Source organism: Schistocerca nitens, unplaced genomic scaffold, assembly GCF_023898315.1.
Source record: "Schistocerca nitens isolate TAMUIC-IGC-003100 unplaced genomic scaffold, iqSchNite1.1 HiC_scaffold_351, whole genome shotgun sequence".
In the NCBI taxonomy this organism is placed as follows: Eukaryota; Metazoa; Arthropoda; class Insecta; order Orthoptera; family Acrididae; genus Schistocerca; species Schistocerca nitens.
Window position 1 is genome coordinate 3,317,024 of NW_026045885.1, and position 19,941 is coordinate 3,336,964.

A 19,941-nucleotide genomic window follows, 5' to 3' on the forward strand; every position below is an offset into this window, starting at 1 on the left:
GTTGAAGAGGAATGGACATCTCTAAAAAGGGCCATCACAGAAGTTGGGAAGAAAAACATAGGTACAAAGAAGGTAGCTGCGAAGAAACCATGGGTAACAGAAGAAATACTTCAGTTGATTGATGAAAGGAGGAAGTACAAACATGTTCCGGGAAAATCAGGAATACAGAAATACAAGTCGCTGAGGAATGACATAAATAGGAAATGCAGGGAAGCTAAGACGAAATGGCTGCAGGAAAAATGTGAAGACATCGAAAAAGATATGATTGTCGGAAGGACAGACTCAGCATACAGGAAAGTCAAAACAACCTTTGGTGACATTAAAAGCAACGGTGGTAACATTAAGAGTGCAACGGGAATTCCACTGTTAAATGCAGAGGAGAGAGCAGATAGGTGGAAAGAATACATTGAAAGCCTCTATGAGGGTGAAGATTTGTCTGATGTGAGAGAAGAAGAAACGAGTCGATTTAGAAGAGATAGGGGATCCAGTATTAGAATCGGAATTTAAAAGAGCTTTGGAGGACTTACGGTCAAATAAGGCAGAAGGGATAGATAACATTCCATCAGAATTTCTAAAATCATTGGGGGAAGTGGCAACAAAACGACTATTCACGTTGGTGTGTAGAAAATATGAGTCTGGCGATATACCATCTGACTTTCGGAAAAGCATCATCCACACAATTCCGAAGACGGCAAGAGCTGACAAGTGCGAGAAATATCGCACAATCAGCTTAACAGCTCATGCATCGAAGCTGCTTACAAGAATAATATACAGAAGAATGGAAAAGATAATTGAGAACGCGCTAGGTGACGATCAGTTTGGCTTTAGGAAAAGTAAAGGGACAAGAGAGGCAATTCTGACGTTACGGCTAATAATGGAAGCAAGTCTAAAGAAAAATCAAGACACTTTCATAGGATTTGTCGACCTGGAAAAAGCGTTCGACAATATAAAATGGTGCAAGCTGTTCGAGATTCTGAAAAAAGTATGGGTAAGCTATAGGGAGAGACGGTCATATACAATATGTACAATAACCAAGAGGGAATAATAAGAGTGTACGATCAAGAACGAAGTGCTCGTATTAAAAAGGGTGTAAGACAAGGCTGTAGCCTTTCGCCCCTACTCTTCAATCTGTACATCGAGGAAGCAATGATGGAAATAAAAGAATGGTTCAGGAGTGGAATTAAAATACAAGGTGAAAGGATATCAATGATACGATTCGCTGATGACATTGCTATCCTGAGTGAAAGTGAGGAAGAATTAAATGATCTGCTGAACGGAATGAACAGTCTAATGAGTACACAGTATGGTTTGAGAGTAAATCGGAGAAAGACGAAGGTAATGAGAAGTAGTAGAAATGAGAACAGCGAGAAACTTAACAGCAGGATTGATGGTCACAAAGTCAATGAAGTTAAGGAATTCCGCTACCTAGGCAGTAAAATAACCAATGACGGACGGAGCAAGGAGGACATCAAAAGCAGACTCGCTATGGCAAAAAAGGCATTTCTGGCCAAGAGAAGTCTACTAATATCAAATACCGACCTTAATTTGAGGAAGAAATTTCTGAGGATGTACGTCTGGAGTACAGCATTGTATGGTAGTGAAACATGGACTGTGGGAAAACCGGAACAGAAGAGAATCGAAGCATTTGAGATGTGGTGCTATAGACGAATGTTGAAAATTAGGTGGACTGATAAGGTAAGGAATGAGGAGGTTCTACGCAGAATCGGAGAGGAAAGGAATATGTGGAAAACACTGATAAGGAGAAGGGACAGGATGATAGGACATCTGCTAAGACGTGAGGGAATGACTTCCATGGTACTAGAGGGAGCTGTAGAGGGCAAAAATTGTAGAGGAAGACAAAGATTGGAATACGTCAAGCAAATAATTGAGGACGTAGGTTGCAAGTGCTACTCTGAGATGAAGAGGTTAGCACAGGAAAGGAATTCGTGGCCGTCCGCATCAAACCAGTCAGTAGACTGATGACCAAAAAAAAAAAGAAAGGGATATTTCATTTTAAACAGAAAAGCATGGCACACTTCTCCAATATGGAATGCTTACTAAATTAATACACTTACACCATCGCCGGCCAGAGTGGCCGATCGGTTCTAGGCGCTACAGTCTGGAACCGCGCGGCCGCTACGGTCGCAGGTTAGAATCCTGCCTCGGGCATGGATATGTGTGATGTCCTTAGGTTAGTTAGGTTTAAGTAGTTCTAAGTTCTAGGGGACTGATGACCTCAGAAGTCCCATAGTGTTCAGAGCCATCTGAACCACTTGAACTTACACCATCTGGCCACAAGTTTCCTGACACCTTTTATCGCCGGGCCTGCCGCAGCTACGGGTACATTTGTTGCCAGTGCCACCGCGTGGTTATTGGTTGTTACTCCTTGTCGGTCGGCCTACTACGACAATCCCACCAGAAAATTCTGGAGCCGTTGCAGCGCCGTACTACTGAAACGTGAACAAACGTTAATAACCTCGGGGCATCGAAACGTACTCTCTTCGTAGTTTTGTAAATATACGTCGCGATATAGTAAAGATTACGACGTTTCAGTATTTCAGTATATGTTTTAATGCGTACATCCGTCTCTTATCGGTATCTTAGGTAAGAGGGAACAGCGGTACGAGAGAGCGCATTTGACGCCGACCATTCCAATCTTCAGTGCAGGAATTATATTCATATACTGAGTGGATTACCATTAATTCTCTGCCATATAAAAAGTTTTTTTGTCTAACCTACAAAATATACCTCTTGCGGCATGACATGTCTCGAAATTTACCAACTTATTTATATGAAAAAGAACACATTTAGAGCGTTGCCCCTCCCCCTGGAAAAAATGTTTCAGACGCCCATGGAAAAGTGTTGGTTCCGCAGCCTCATCTCCTATGTCACTGACACTATCTTCATTGATGCTGCTGCTGCTGCTGCCACCCCCTAAACACCTTGTCAAGTCTTCCATCCAGTGTTCCAGCGGACGTTTTCGTTGTCATGCCTCTTCCAAGATGTTCCACACCTGTTTGACAAAAGTTTCCCATTTAGTGGGAGTAATACAGCCTTACGACTCACACGCTAGGAATTCAATGCATTTCAGTTTCAAACTTTTATTTCTGTGTGTAGCAATAATTCTATTACATTGGAATGGCAATGGTGTATTAGAAGGCGCTACATTCTATTAACATTTTCTTTTTCATTTTGCTCAGTGTCGTGAACAATACTATGTGACTTCGCTCTTTCACGGTTTCGAGCAGTTCTGCCTCTTTCCTTGCACTTCCCTGTAAAAGGAATCTCCGCCGTTCTTCTCTAGCCAGTCCGCGATGTCATCCTTCTCGTTGCTACGCGTTGGGGCTTTGTTCAACTGAATGGAGTAATATGGAGTAGCATCGAAATTTATAGTGGACTTCTTTCCTATATTTGGAAGCAAAGAGAGTACGAAATACGGTTTAAATTTCGTTACTACCATTTCCTCAGATTTATTTGACGGAAAAAAAACGAAAGAGCATCTGGAAGCATCTGGAACAAACTCGCCCATTGCTCCAGGGCGTAAAAGAATGAGCCGATTGCCTTTTCCTACCGAAGTAGTGCCATCTGCCCAGGCAGCCGGTCTAGTATGACCAACATTTACCCAAGTTTCGTCCAACCAAACGATTTCGTGAGGTTTACACTTTGATACTTCCCTCAAAGAATGATCCCTCCCGGCTACGATACCCCCAGTTCAAGCAGAACACGTCCCCCAGAAAACAGTTTTCCAAAAAAACTTTATCGCATTTTGTACCACTGAAAGGTTGGTTTCTCCTCCGAAAAGCAACTCACTGTCCCGCGGTAACAGAAGCAGGTTTTCCCGTGTGGAAGACAATTTCTGCTGGTAATAGTCAAATATGAAGCTGAATAGCATCCTTTTGAAAATTATCGAGTACCTTTGTTTTGGCAGCACGCACTTTGTTTTCTCTTGCAATCGAAACGACAGCAGTTGGTTCCTGCAGTTCTTCAGCACTCATCTCCCTCTGTATCTTTTCCACAGAGAATGTTCCAAATTTGGAACTGCTGCAATTCGTTCGATGACTTTCTACAACGACGTAAGTAGCTCCCCCCTCCCCCTCCCGCCCCCCTCCCCTCACGCCTATCTTTCTCAAAATAGCGTCGTACAATACATACGAGCTCACGATACTGTCTCTTTAACGTAATGCCCTTGCCTACTTTCTTGCAGCTTGAGGAAGAGATCGTATCACTTACGTTTGCAGTTAACAATATGATACGTTACACTGTTTCGTTAACAAAAATGGTTCAAATGGCTCTGAGCACTATGGGACTTAACATCTGTGGTCATCAGTCCCGTAGAACTTAGAACTACTTAAACCTAACTAACCTAAGGACATCACACACATCCATGCCCGAGGCAGGATTCGAACCTGCGACCGTAGCAGTCGCGCGGTTCCGGACTGAGCGCCTTAACCGCGAGACCACCGCGGCCGGCGTTTCGTTAACACTAACAGAATCGGTTAACCCAGGATCCGCGATAAGCGACGAGCACAGGACAAAGACTTTGCAGCCACTAAGCGCCACAACGCGCTACCATGAGTTGTAAGGGTGGCGACGCGGCAGCATCACCATGATAACGCTTATGAATTCAACAATTGGTGTTAACGCTAGTGTGGACCCGGCAGACAATACAGGCCACGTGCGTGATCTGTCAGGGATGTTCTTTAGGGGCCTGACTATACTGGACATTTATATGGAGTGTTTCCACCCTTCCCCTTTATAATGGCTTGAACTCCGCTGGGGACACTTTTAATAAGGTGTCAGAATGTCTGTGAAATACTTCCTTAAGAGCTGAAACCCGAGGAGGTAGTGATGTGCTAAGGTCTGGGGAAAAGTCAACGTCCTAACACATCCTCAAAGAGCTGCATTAGGTCCACGTCGGAACACTGGGCAGACCAGTCCATTTCTGGAATGTTTCTGTGCGCAAACCATTACCTCACAGGCGTCACCGTATGACAGGCTGTACTGTTGTATTGATAAAGTCGTCACCTCCGAAATATTCCTCTACTGTACACAGTATAAAACGCTGTAAAATGGATTTTTATCTTTTCTCAAATAGCGGTTCCTTAAGCGGAACAGGGGGATCGCACCATATCCACGAAAAACGTCTCCGTATCGCAACGCCACATGCCCATACGTCGCTGCTGGATTTACACATGACGGCAGGTAAAGTTCCCGAGGCATCGGCCAAACCCACACCCTTCCATACGATTGCCGCAGCGTATAGCAGGGCTGGTAGCCACCATCACTGAAAGGTGAAGCTATCACAGTGCCAATCACTCGTGTTGGTGAAATGTAAAAATTGTCAAACAAAAGTTCGCCAGAGAACCCGAGACAGAAGCCAGTGGGCAGTACCTCATGACGAGTTTTCTTTTATCCTCACTCTGTACTTAGTTCGTGGTGTTTAAGCCTAATGAAGCTTTGCATAGTTCGCTTTCATAATATAACGCATTGGTAATATTGTACAGTCTGCACAAGCTTCCTTCCTGTCGTATATAAAATGAGTACGCCACAACCAGAGACCTCATAAGCCAGCACGGCGCTCAGGCGGCCGAGGGAACAGCTGTTCTTGTACTTTCAATAACTTTACTTGCATCTTGACCGCACTTTTATTTTTTATCAACCTTACGCGTTTCGACTTTTCCGTCATTCTGAAAGGCAGTGCTACGTCAGTATATAAAAACATTAGATATATTGTATCACGTCGACATTCGTGCACGAGACAAGTGAAAAACTGATTAATACACTTTATTTTTATCTGCCGAGTAGCTGTAGTTGTCTCAGTATACTTTTTTTCAACAGCATGTAATGTCTCGGCAAAGGAGAACAAAACGACATGGCACACGCTAATATTTACGACATTCTATGTGAGATATTTGTATTTTAAATTGACCTAAAAACAAAGGAACCACACAGCTAGAATGAAACCACTCGGCTCATAGACGGTGCTGTTGTTGATGTTGTGTACCAATAATAATGCTATGTCAATTAAATCGTGGTTGTTACTATTATTTACAGCTGCATACATATTTTTATGACTTGATGACAGTTGATCTACTGCTGTTTATGGTCTGCATGTCTATGTTGACGTGCATCATTTGCGTTCCAGTCATGTATGCAACAGATGACGCTCCTAATGCATTCCTTAACCCGAGTCTACAAACCAACCAACCAATCCACCCAACCACACGTGCAGCAGCGTGTGGCTCGAGTGCAGGAAGTCTGTACGCAGCGTGAGCACAATCTTCTGCCTGCTAGCTTGATCACAGAAGGTCGCTATGCTGTCACATTGAAGGTACACAGCTGTACACTTGAGATAAGCGATAGCTTTTGGCTCTTAGAAATGTTGGTCTGCTCCTTAACATTGCATCAGTTTCTGGAAAATAATCCAGTCCAGCTGTCCCGGTCAATCAACTTCACTTGAGGGGTCCTTAAAGTGTGGCTGTTTAACATGCTGTCAAGACCAAAGTGCACACTTGGAGAGCATCAACACAGGTGAGTCACGCGTTATAACCACAAGCTTAACAGCAAGTTGGTCTACCTTTAGCAACCAATACAGCGGCGATTCTGCGTAGCTTGGGTTGGACAATCTTTTGTAGGTCTCCGGAGGTAAGTGTCATCAAATGTTTACGACATTCAGATTCGCAAATTGACATTTTACATTCTTCTGAGAGAGTGTACAGTAACCTGAAGAAATTTGAGCATGCCCATCAGTGAAACGTGTTTCTTGTTGAGCAACAGAGAACGTAGAGAAGGAGGAAATAAGCAGTAGCAGTTCTGAAAGGTGAGAGTTATATCCACGAAATAACCGAATTTTCTTCGAAATCTGTTCGCTTAACTGTTATTTTAAGATTTTACACGGGGTAGCAAACATATGTTTGAAAATCTAAGAAAAATAAGTGTATGCCACAGGGAGAGATGGATACTGAACAACATGGACAAAAATCTATAGCGAATGGAAAGAATGTAAATCCAAGGGAGAAGGGCTCACATTGAAAAGGAGATGAGACGAGAAAGCAGTTGTGCTCCCCTGCCGTTGAACCGCTCTCTTCATTGAAGAATCAGACGTAGTTATGTAGTTGGTTTTAGACTCTGCAAAGGATACGTGAGAGAAACCACCTAACAGAACATTTACAGCTAATATTTGTTGAATAACTTTCATGTTCTGCGCTGTACAGAGGACACTGGATGTGTCCACAGGATTTCTAAATCAATTCCGATGGATAGCGATGTAATTCATTCAGCAAGATCATTGGCAGTTTATACCCATCTCAGTGCAAGATAGCACTAAGGTTCTTACGATCGCGATGCAGACGTTACATCAAACTTCAGTGCTGCTCCTGATCACCATAAAGCGATCTAGAGTTTGTGCCACCATTGCATTTCTAAGCGATTGCTCGTATAAATTTGTAATGAGTGATTCGGTTTCTGTACATGCTGTTTGCAAGCGTACCAGATGTGAGAAATGGTGTAGTTCACATCCTACATTCATTTACTCGTTTTGCAGACTGAGCTCAACAGGGAATCGAACTTGATTTTTCAGTTTGGTGTTGAAATCGCTGAATTTTTTGTTGAAATCAGCACACGTTGCGTCAAAATTGGATCTTTTTGGCGTTTGATGCAGCTTTCCACAGTAGCCTATTCCCCACAAGCATTAGCATCTATAGTTAACTGCTGCGTCCTACATCCAGCGGCATGCTCTTAATATAGAGGGTCACAAAGGCGAGCACTAATGCCGTGACTGTATGTACCAGACTGTCGTTATTGATAACAATGTACCACCTTTAGCTTATGCTCATTTTTCTTAGAATTTCAAACTACTGTTCACTACCCCATCATAAATCCCACCCTTCAGATAACCATCCATGCCACAAATTCTCCATATCACTGCAGGAATGCCACGAGAAGATTTTCGGCAATGGTCAACTGATGGATGAACATGCGAGAAGCTGTTAGTCCTTTCGTTCCATGATCATACATGCACCGTTATTGTTTCGGGCATCATTTATCAAAATATGTGAACATTTCGTCTGCAACATCACAAAACACAAATGAAATTACTATTCATTTAACTTACAGGTTAAAGTACGCTTGTTGTGGAGAGATTTATGCTGCCATACATACTACATAACAATTAAATGAAATAGCATGATGAACACTAGTAATGCATATCTGTACAGGTAAGAAATGGGTTCTGTTATGTTTTCAAGTACCCATACCCAATTACAGTCACCCAGACATTTCTGTGACTCCATCTTTAACTTGGCAAACAAAACATTTGTCATCTTTTGCTGATAATGTTAACTCAAGCGATGACATAGTGACAAATACACGATACGTCGCCCCATACATCGCCATTTTACAGAAAAACTGTAACACATTGCCTCATACGTCGACACATTAGAGCAAAACTGTAACTTACCGTTACTGTGCACAAAAATTTCTAGAATAATCTCCTTCTTTACAATTCACTCCATAGCAGATACATGTATGTGTCATGAACGACAGGACATTTGCTATGGTCTATTTGGCAGTATTCTGCAACACACCCACTGGAACCATAAGATTACTAACTTGTGCTTAATCACAGGCGTAGGGATAGCTCCCAAATCTGTTACACAACTTACAGAGTACTTGCCGTGTTTTGTATAACTGTGACCTACAGTATATCCACCGGGACCTTAAGCATACAGCATTCTGCACCTAGTAACTGTACAGCCATTTTCACAGTGTAAAACTGATGGAATAACCACATTCAGTATGGTTCATATTTGATGTGTTAAACTTACATGTAAAACAAGGAGGAAATCGATAAATCAGACCCCAACACTATTTTACGATTCGGTAGGAATTTTATCGGTTTTATAAACTGCCCTGATATGCGTCTTCGTATTCAGAGGATGGTATTACTAAACATCCATGATTTTTGAAGCCATGATTTATAACTATGTTCCAGTTCCTGCTCTGTTAGTCCCACAGATGCAGTTCTACAGTTCCAGTCTACACTTCCAGCCGACACTGTACATCCGCTGCCACCGTTATAGCCAGCCACTATAAACGAGGGATTGTTGGGCAGCCGGCCGCGGTGGTCTCGCGGTTCTAGGCGCTCAGTCCGGAACTACGCGACTGCTACGGTCGCAGGTTCGAATCCTGCCTCGGGCATGGATGTGTGTGATGTCCTTAGGTTAGTTAGGTTTAATTAGTTCTAAGTTCTAGGGGACTGATGACCTAAGATGTTAAGTCCCATAGTGCTCAGAACCTTTTGAACCATTTTTTTTTATTGTTGGGCAGTTAAACGCCGAGTCTCCAGTTCAAATGATGGTAAAAGGTCAGATCCAGTCTCTGTTAGATACACCGGTCCTTACTGAACAATAATACTGTAAATACTTCGCTTTTGAGATGGTGATACATGTATTCTTAGGAATATCCAAGGGAACGTAGCGGAAAGTGAGGACTTTTATTTACATGCATTTGAACAATAATGCATTTGAAGACAATACGAATTCAGAAATAGTAAATTTCTCTATTCTATAAAACCTGACGTCATGACTTAGGCCTGAGCACAACGGCCACAAGAAGATTCAATATACCGGCAGTTTAATGACCAGAATAATTAATATCAAATCCTTTAAACTTATACTTACACTTGGTATCTACTGTACATAAAATTCACAATGAAGTTCGATAGTCACAGCTCCAATAAAAACGCATTTTAAAGAGCAGTTAAATGATCAGAATAAATAATCTCAAAGTCCTTAAATTTATAGCAAGACTGGACATCTACTGTACGTAACGTTACCACAAGGCCGATTACAATGGCTCCAAGGAAGACATAATTGCCAACAGTAAAGGATCATAGTCTACATTTCCGAGCTTATTAAAACTGCGTGTCAACTTGTCAGAGGCGAGAAGGACTGTAAGAAGGCTGAATGAACTTTTCTTAAACAGCAAACAAGGCAAGTAGCAGTTTATGACAGTTGCACGGAATGACACTTGTACGGAGACTGAATGTGTTGACATTTGCACGGAGCTCAGGACATTATAGGTAGTGGAGAGAGTGTTCAGCAATTAGGATACACCAGCCTGTCCATTGCTACCTGCGACGCCTTCTGGGGCAGGCCACAGCCCATTTTCTGCACAAAGTTCCCTTCGCCCACACCAGTTCATATTGTGGGTGGCTTTGTCCCAGAGCTCAGTACCGCAGTTTACCTCTGACTGGCTAGTGGTGTTCGGTGTTTTAGTGCTGAGGTAATGGAGTTAACCAAGTGCGCCAAAGGGAAGCCTTTACTGATTTCCAACGAGGATCAGTATATGGTGGACTATACAAACAAACAAGACCTAACTTACTGATGTTGTTTAAACTTTAAAAAAAAGTAAAGGGAGGCTATCCACAAAATAACGCAGTTTTAGGGGAAGTTAGCCATGTTTGTATTCCATATGAAGCAGCAAATGTAGTGCGTAAACATTTTGTGAGTGCGAAGAAGCTCGAAAAAAATGGCTCTGAGCACTATGGGACTTAACATCTGAAGTCATGTCCCATAGGACTCAGAACTGCTTAAACCTAACTAACCTAAGGACATCACACACATCCATGCCCGAGGCAGGATTCGAACCTGCGACCGGAGCGGCCGCGCGTTTCCAGACTGAACCGCTCGGCCACATTGGCCGACAGCTGGAAAAAGAAAAAGACACTACAGTTTCATCAGTTTACCTTGAAGAACTAGGGCAGCTCTTCAATCGAGGCTATGACTTATAAGGCGGCCATCCGCCCAGGATTCTGCCGTACCGTCCCGCATTGGAAGACTTAATAAAAGTGTACCTCAAAATGCCTAATTTGTCCCGCATTCCGGTAATTTTCAAATTCCAGCAAAAGCTGATTATTACCACGCATCGTAAGCACTACGAATCTTCCAAGAAAATACACAACTGGCCATTAAAATTGCTACACCACGAAGACGACGTGCTACAGACGCGAAATTTAACCCGCAGCAAGAAAATGTTGTGACATGCAAATGATTAGCTTTTCAGAGCATTCACACACGGTTGGCGCCGGTGGCGACACCTACAACGTGCTGACATGAGGAAAGTTTCCAACCGATTTCACATACACAAACAGCAGTTGACCGGCGTTGCCTGGTGAAACGTTGTTGTGACGTCTCGTGTAAGGAGGAGAAATGCGTACAATCACGTTTCCGACTTTGATAAAGGTCGGATTGTAGCCTATCGCGATTGCGGTTTATCGTATCGCGACACTGCTGCTCGCGTTGGTCGAGATCCAATGATTGTTGGCAGAATATGGAATCGGTGAGTTCAGGGGGGTAATACGGAACGCCATGCTGGATCCCAACGGATACAGAAAATGTTCGACTAGCAGTCGAGATGACAGGCATCTTATCCGCATGGCTGTAACGGATCGTGCAGCCACGGCTCGATCCCTGAGCCAACAGATGACGACGTTTGCAAGACAACAACCATGTGCACGAACAGTTGGACGACGTTTGCAGCAGCATGGACTATCAGCACGGAGACAATGGCTGTGGTTACCCTCTACGCTGCATCACAGTCAGGAGCGCCTGCGATGGTGTACTCAACGACCAACCTGGGTGCACGAATGGCAAAACGTCATTTTTTCGGAGGAACCCACGTTCTCTTTACAGCATCATGATGGTCGCATCCGTGTTTGTCGACATCGCGGTGAACGCACATTGGAAGCGTGTATTCGTCATCGCCATACTGCCATATCACCTGGTGTGATGGTGTGGGGTGCCATTAGTTACACGTCTCGGTCATCTCTTGTTCGCAATGACGTATTTGAACAGTGGACGTTACATTTCAAATGTGTTATGACCCGTGGCTCTACCCTTCATTCGATCCCTGCGAAACCCTACATTTCAGCAGGATAATGCACGACCGCATGTTGCAGGTCCTGTACGGGCCTTTCCGGATACAGAAAATGTTCGACTGCTGCCCTGGCCAGCACATTCTCCAGATCTATCATCAATTGAAAATGCCTCGTCAATGGTGGCCGAGCAACTGGCTCGTCACAGTACGCCAGTCACTACTCTTGATGAACTGTGGTATTTTCTTTTGACGCTGCGTGGGCAGCTGTATCTGTACACGCCATCCAAGCTCTATTTGTCTCAATACCCAGGCGTATCAAGGCCACCAAGAGTTTCACGTGACTTCCCAAGGCCCACCACACGAGGCGCTCGCCGCAGGTAAGTCTTGGTGGTGACTTAGTACCTATGTACCACATTTTTAAAATGTGACTACGCCTATTGAGGCTGTTTTAGTTTTATTTTTAGACCTTGCCCTCGTAGACATATTATAGAATCAGGTATATCTTCTGAAGAAGACTCAATTACTTGGGCTGAAACCTAGGTAAAGGTTGGTTTCATTACCGCAATCGAAGCTGAGAGTTTCTTATATATTAATTTGAAATGAGGCTCGTCCGACCAGGCAACATGTTTCCGGTCATCAACAGTCCAATGTCGGTGTTGAAGGGACCAGGCGAGGAGTAAAGCTTTGTGTCGTGCAGTCATCAAGGGTGCACGAGTGGACTTTCGGCTCCGAAATTCCATATCGATGATGTTTCGTTGTATGGTTCGCACGCAGACACTTGTTAATGGCCCTGCATTGATATCTGCAGCAATTTGCGGAAGGGTTGCCCTTCTGTCACGTTGAAAGATTCTCTTCAGTCGTCGGTGGTCCCGTTCTTGCAGGGTCTTTTTTCGACAGCAGCGATGTCGGAGATTTGCAGTTTTACAGGATTCCTAATGGTCACGGTAGACTCGTGAAATGGTCGTACGGATAAATCACCACTTCATCGCTACCTCGGAGATTTTGTGTGGCATCGCTAATGCGACGAGTATAATACCACGTTCAAACCCACTTAAATCCTGATAAGCTGCCATTCTAGCAGCAGTAACCGATCTAACAACTGCGCCAGACACTCGCTTTGTATAGGCTTTGCCGACCGCACCGCCGCATTCCGCCTTTTTACGTATGTCTGTATTTGAATACGTATGCCTATGCCAGTTTCTTTGGCGCTTCAGTGTATATGCATCAATAACCCATAATTAATTTTACGTACCACCTTCACAAAATGTCAACTGACATAATTCTGAATAGCCTGGCGAAAGAAATTTAGGAAAGGGAAAAGTACAAAGGGGTACACAGCATTACGAGATCGGGCGCGACACCGTCAGGTAAGTAATTAAGCGATCTCAGGAATAAGTCCGGCCGAAGTGGCCGTGCGGTTCTAGGCACTGTAGTCTGGAACCGCGAGACCGCTACGGTAGCAGATTTGAATCCTGCCTCGGGCATGGATGTGTGTGATGTCCTTAGGTTAGTTAGGTTTAACTAGTTCTAAGTTCTCGTGGACTAATGACCTCAGAAGTTGAGTCCCATAGTGCTCAGAGCCATTTGAACCATTCAGGAATAAACTGTGTTCTTAAGGATTCCACTGCAGACAGAAATTGACATGGGGACGAGAACGTGTCCACACAAGCCAAGTAACAAACTTAACCTTAAAGTGCCGGCCGCTGTGGCCGAGCGGTTCTAGGCGCTTCAGTCCGGAACCGCGGTGCTGCTACGGTCGCAGGTTCGTATCCTGCCTCGGGCATAGATGAGTGTGGTGTCCTTAGTTTAGGTTTAAGTAGTTCTAAGTCCATGGGACTGATGACCTCAGATGTTACGTTCCATAGTGCTTGGAGCCATTTGAACCATTTTAACCTTAAAGTCCCTCGCAGCGCACTCGTGACAGAGGAGTCCTGAGTCACTTCCAATATAAATTAAAAATGCTGTGTAGCAACTCAACTACATTCAAAACACTGTCGCATTCTTTGTACTTTTGAAAAAATTAGCAACAAATTGTTATTTCTTCTTGATTATATAGGTCCACTAAAGCTTGTTTCGGCAATTGATTGAGATGCGCTTGGTAAACTTACAGAACCGTGCAAGAACTGGAAATCGTCTTGGGAGAGGAGTGCGGTTCTATCGCACTTCCTGGGGGAACTCCGGAAATTACCTTTTCATTTGCCGGTCTTGTTCCGTTAACAGGTACGTGTTGAGTTCTATCTGCCAGGAGGTCTTGAATCGAGTCACAACTTTGGTCCGATTTTTTTTTTTTTTGCGCTTGATTTACTTTAGTACAAAAAACCGCACTGAGTAACAAATCACAGATATTCCACAACATTTCGTGCACCAGCAACAAGCACATTAGTGATACATAAAACTCTTGGTCTGAGTGGGAGATGAATTGTTCGCTAATTGTCCCGAATGCCGTGTCGCTTGACCGTGGAGTCCTATCGAACAGATAAGAAAAACACTATCAATAATGCATAAACTGATCAGAATAGGACAACAAAGATTCCATCTACCACCAAATGTAGTGAAATTATACCACGGCAGTCTGCTGGTGTCGATGATGCGATATGGGTCAAGCTTATGGGCCCACAGGTTACGCCTTCTGAAGGCTTCCATGGCTGTGAGAAGAGTACAAAGAAACAACATACTACTAAGATCAATAGGGGCTTTGGGCACAACACCAACAGATGGGCTACTAGCATTAATGGGCCTTTGCCCATTAGATCTATTAATAAGGCGAAAAGTAGCAAATTACTGGTTAAAAAAGGGAAATTTCGATAAAATCAGGGAGATAATGGGAAAACACCTGGGAAGTAAGAGGGAGATAAGAGAAGAAGTAATAAACATCTGGCAACAGCAATGGGATAATTCATCAACAGCAAGAAGGGTTCATGAAATACACTCCTGGAAATGGAAATAAGAACACCGTGAATTCATTGTCCCAGGAAGGGGGAATTTTATTGACACATTCCTGGGGTCAGATACATCACATGATCACACTGACAGAACCACAGGCACATAGACACAGGCAACAGAGCATGCACAATGTCGGCATTAGTACAGTGTATATCCACCTTTCGCAGCAATGCAGGCTGCTATTCTCCCATGGAGACGATCGTAGAGATGCTGGATGTAGTCCTGTGGAACGGCTTGCCATGCCATTTCCACCTGGCGCCTCAGTTGGACCAGCGTTCGTGCTGGACGTGCAGACCGCGTGAGACGACGCTTCATCCAGTCCCAAACATGCTCAATGGGGGACAGATCCGGAGATCTTGCTGGCCAGGGTAGTTGACTTACACCTTCTAGAGCACGTTGGGTGGCACGGCATACATACGGACATGCATTGTCCTGTTGGAACAGCAAGTTCCCTTGCCGGTCTAGGAATGGTAGAACGATGGGTTCGATGACGGTTTGGATGTACCGTGCACTATTCAGTGTCCCCTCGACGATCACCAGTGGTGTACGGCCAGTGTAGGAGATCGCTCCCCACACCATGATGCCGGGTGTTGGCCCTGTGTGCCTCGGTCGTATGCAGTCCTGATTGTGGCGCTCACCTGCACGGCGCCAAACACGCATACGACCATCATTGGCACCAAGGCAGAAGCGACTCTCATCGCTGAAGACGACACGTCTCCATTCGTCCCTCCATTCACGCCTGTCGCGACACCACTGGAGGCGGGCTGCACGATGTTGGGGCGTGAGCGGAAGACGGCCTAACGGTGTGCGGGACCGTAGCCCAGCTTCATGGAGACGGTTGCGAATGGTCCTCGCCGATACCCCAGGAGCAACAGTGTCCCTAATTTGCTGGGAAGTGGCGGTGCGGTCCCCTACGGCACTGCGTAGGATCCTGCGGTCTTGGCGTGCATCCGTGCGTCGCTGCGGTCCGGTCCCAGGTCGACGGGCACGTGCACCTTCCGCCGACCACTGGCGACAACATCGATGTACTGTGGAGACCTCACGCTCCTCGTGTTGAGCAATTCGGCGGTACGTCCACCCGGCCTCCCGCATGCCCACTATACGCCCTCGCTCAAAGTCCGTGAACTGCACATACGGTTCACGTCCACGCTGTCGCGGCATGCTACGTGTTAAAGACTGCGATGGAGCTCTGTATGCCACGGCAAACTGGCTGACACTGACGGCGGCGGTGCACAAATGCTGCGCAGCTAGCGCCATTCGACGGCCAACACCGCGGTTCCTGGTGTGTCCGCTGTGCCGTGTGTGTGATCATTGCTTGTACAGCCCTCTCGCAGTGTCCGGAGCAAGTATGGTGGGTCTGACACACCGGTGTCAATGTGTTCCTTTTTTCCATTTCCAGGAGTGTATTTCCGAATATAAGAGAGAGACTAAAATATAAAAAATTCCAGCCAAGCAAAGGTCTCATACACTTCCTCACAGGGCAGGGACCCTATCCTATGTACTTACACAGGATAGGGAAAAAGGAGTCAGAAGAGTGCGAATGTGGGGTCCAGGTAGGCACCCCAGAGCATGTTGTATTAGAGTGCACCACTCTCACCAGAGATGTACAAGAGGAAAGGGATGGACTGAACACTAACAACATACGTGACATAATATGGGATGAAGAAAAAGTAAAAATGCTAGATAAGAAAACAACATAGATTTCAGATGTAGCATTACAGATGTACAACATATGATATTGTATGAATAGCTCGATCACGACAAGCACTAGGGGAGATATGGCTCCCCAGTCCCCTGGTGCCCACCGGACAGAAAAGGAGATGGAGCCGGAGGAGAGGAAGAGAGTCGGACGCTCCCTCCCCTCCCCTGGGAAGGAGACCGGAGCGACGGGAAAAGAACGGTGGGGCCGCCGTCGCGCTGGACCGGCCGCCTTCCAGGTCGGACTGTACTGGCCACCTTAGGCTAGGCCGGACACTGCGAGCTGGATCGTCCCACCAAGAAGAAGGTTCCTCCACTCCTGTCCACCCAACGAACAGACTGTAGAGTAGACAAAGTAGATAGCGCTCCAAATGTAGAAAAGTAGTAGGAGCGCTATATGTAGAGTAGAGAAGGTGATGGGAATTCGGTGATGGGAGATTATAAAATAGAAAAAAAGCAGTGGTTAGCAGAGAGGCCCAGGTCCACGTCCCTAGGGATGGTAACCAACTGGAATAACCAGTAGGGCTAAGTAGGCCGAATAAACAATTGTAAAGTAGAATAAATGAAGAAAGTAGCATCCAACTAATGTAAAATAGTAGAAAAGTAAAAGAAAAACATTTTGTAGAAATTTTGTAGGAAGTAAAATCCAACTAATGTAAAATAGTAGCAAAAAGGTAAAAGAAAATTATTTTGAAGAAATTTTGTAAAAATCATGTAGAAATCTTGAGAATAGACTAATCATTGTATTAAAGAATATGTGAAGTAATAAATGTAATAGAGATTGTAAGGTCCATATATGCTTAAGGGATGGACCATATAATGTAACACAAATTTGTAAAAAAAAAAAAAAAAGTCCTCGACCGCAGCGAAAGGTGAGAAGCCTTTCGTCCTGTCAGCTCTCGTACCCCTACTGGGGTCGTGACGGTGTGGGACAGCCGACGGCCGTCTGTTAAGCATTCCTATGAGGAAACGCTCCTTCCGTCTCCTCCTTCGAGCTTCGCCGGTTTCGCGCCAAGTGCCACCTACCAGAATACAAGCCCTCTTAGTGATGTGGGGCACGCGAGGCAGAGTACGTGTTGCACTGTTCCGCAGACATATGCGGGAAAAACTTTTGGCGACTGCTAAACTCGTAAATGAGCCTCGATTTGACAAGTGAATCACTTCCCTTACACAATCAAAAATGGTCTGTAGCAATTCAGCTACATTGAAAATACTATCACATTACATACGAATTGTTATTTCTTGTTGATTATACAGGGTGTCACAAAAAGGTACGGCCAAGCTTTCAGGATACATTCCTCACACACAAATAAAGAAAAGATGTTATGTGGACGTGTGTCCGGAAACGGTTAATTTCCACGTTAGAGCTCATTTTAGTTTCGCCAGTATGTACTGTACTTCCTCGATTCACCTCCGGTTGGCCCAATTGAAGGAAGGTAATGTTGACTTCGGTGCTTGTGTTGACATACGACTCATTGCTCTACAGTACTAGCATCAAGCACATCAGTACGTAACATCAACAGGCTAGTGTTCATCACGAACGTGGTTTTGCAGTCAGTGCAATGTTTACAAATGCCCATTTGATGTATGGATTAGCACTGGGCAATAGCCGTGGCGCGGTACGTCTGTATCGAGACAGATTTCCAGAACGAAGGTGTCCCGACAGGAAGACGTTCGAACCGATTGATCGGCGTCTTAGGGAGCACGGAACATTCCAGCCTATGACTCGCGACTGGGGAAGATCTAGAATGACGAGGACACCTGCAATGGATGAGGCAATTCTTCGTGCAACTGCGACAACCCTAATGTCAGCGTCAGAGAAGTTGCTGCTATACAAGGTAACGTTGACCACGTCACTGTATGGAGAGTGCTACGGGAGAACCAGTTGTTTCCGTACCATGTACAGCGTGTGCAGGCACTATCAGCAGCTGATTGGCCTCCACGGGTACACTTCTGCGAATGGTTCATCCAACAATGTGTCAATCCTCATTTCAGTGCAAATGTTCTCTTTACGGATGAGGCTTCATTCCAACGTGATCAAATTGTAAATTTTCACGATCAACATGTGTGGGCTGACGAGAATCCGCACGCAATTGTGCAATCACGTCATCAACACAGATTTTCTGTGAACGTTTCGGCAGGCATTGTTGGTGATGTCTCGATTGGGCCCCATGTTCTTCCACCTACGCTCAATGGAGCACGTTATCATGATTTCATACGGGATACTCTACCTGTGCTGCTAGAACATGTGCCTTTACAAGTACGACACAACACGTGGTTCATGCACGATGGAGCTCCTGCACATTTCAGTCGAAGTGTTCGTACGCTTCTCAACAACAGATTCGGTGACCGATGGATTGGTAGAGGCGGACTAATTCCATGGCCTCCACGCTCTCCTGACCTAACCCTCTTGACTTTCATTTATGGGGGCATTTGAAAGCTCTTGTCTACGCAACCCCGGTACCAAATGTAGAGACTCTTTGTGCTCGTACTGTGGACGGCTGTGATAAAAATACGCCATTCTCTACGGCTGCACCAGCGCATCAGGGATTCCATGGACGGAGGGTGGATGCATGTATCCTCGCTAACGGAGGACATTTTGAACATTTCCTGTAACAAAGTGTTTGATGTCACGGTGGTACGTTCTGTTGCTGTGTGTTTCCACTCCATGATTAATGTGATTTGAAGAGAAGTAATAAAATGAGCTCTAACATGGAAAGTAAGCGTTTCCGGACACATGTCCACATAATATATTTTCTTTCTTTGTGTGTGAGGAATGTTTCCTGAAAGTTTGGCCGTACCTTTTTATAACACCCTGTATAGCTCCACGAAATCTTGTTTCGGGATATGTAACATTTTCAAATTTTCCCGTTGTCAGTACGTTCATCTATAATTTTATTCTACGTCTAGGTATTAATACCACCAAATTTTGTCTTATATTGCACATACGCCTAGATGGAACGATGTCCATAAAACATCGTAATTTCTTTTATGTACATCGTTTTTAACATACGTCACTTATTTACTTACTACAGAAGAATAATAGTGAAATTTAATATTAGTATTTCGACAGTTACATAATTATAGATCGTTCCACTGTCAATCTGATAGTACTAGGAGATTCTCCACTGAAGTGCCAAAAGAAGTGGTATAGGGTTGCATATTCAAATACGGAGTTATGTAAACAATCTGAATGTGGCGCTGCGGACGGCAACGCCTGTATTAGACAACAAGTGTCTGGCACAGTCGTTGGATCGGTTAGTGCTGCTGCAGTGGCAGGTTATCGAGATTTAAGTGAGTTTGAACGTGGTATTATAGTTGGCGCACCACCGATGAAGTGGGGATTTTCCCGTACGACCATTTCACGAGTGTACCGTAAATATCAGGAATCCGGTAAAACATCAGATCTCCGACGTCGCTGTG